Genomic DNA, 690 nt, shown 5'->3' with positions numbered 1-690 from the left:
GAGCGACGGTGATATGTGTCCTTGGTGACTTGTCAATCAAAGCACTGCATCGCAAATAGAACAAAGAATTCGATTTCTTGATATCAAGAACGAATTTTTTTTTATCAAAATCTTTCACAAAATTGTATTTTAAGAATTTCATTTTTTCTCGCTCGCTCAGAGCTTCTTATAAAGTTACGTGATGCGATATATCTAGCCCCCTCAATTTTTTTGCCCCATTACGCCACTGTGGATAAGTCTTTTTTCCCTTTGTTTTAAGGTGCCTTTTTTCCCTCTGCCCCACCCCCACCCCGACTTTGAACTTCTCTCCCGGGGGGTCCACTTACATTGACGAGTAGATACCATGCGCGACCAAAAAAACACGTAAAAAGGATGCCTTTTTCACGATAGGGCACGTTACGTACGTAACGTGATAAGGGTGTCAAAAACACAAAAATAATGAAAAAAGGTATCTATTTCGCTAGGAAAATTACGTTTAGGGTCGAATTTGCGGGGTTGATAAAACAAAATTAAAACGTTTTATAAAGGATGTCTTTTTTGCCCCAACACTTCGTATTTAGAGTCCGATTTGCGCGAGATGTAGAAGATGGGGTCGTACTAAACCAAATAGGGTAAAGCCGACGACCGAAGGACCCATAACAATAAAACATTCTTGTACTTGTTTAGGGGTTCATTTCAGGGAATACTTAT

The sequence above is a fragment of the Lytechinus variegatus genome, chromosome 8 (assembly GCF_018143015.1).
Source record: "Lytechinus variegatus isolate NC3 chromosome 8, Lvar_3.0, whole genome shotgun sequence".
NCBI lineage: Eukaryota > Metazoa > Echinodermata > Echinoidea > Temnopleuroida > Toxopneustidae > Lytechinus > Lytechinus variegatus.
The sequence above is the reverse complement of the archived record's forward strand: the minus strand, read 5'-3'. Positions refer to the sequence as shown.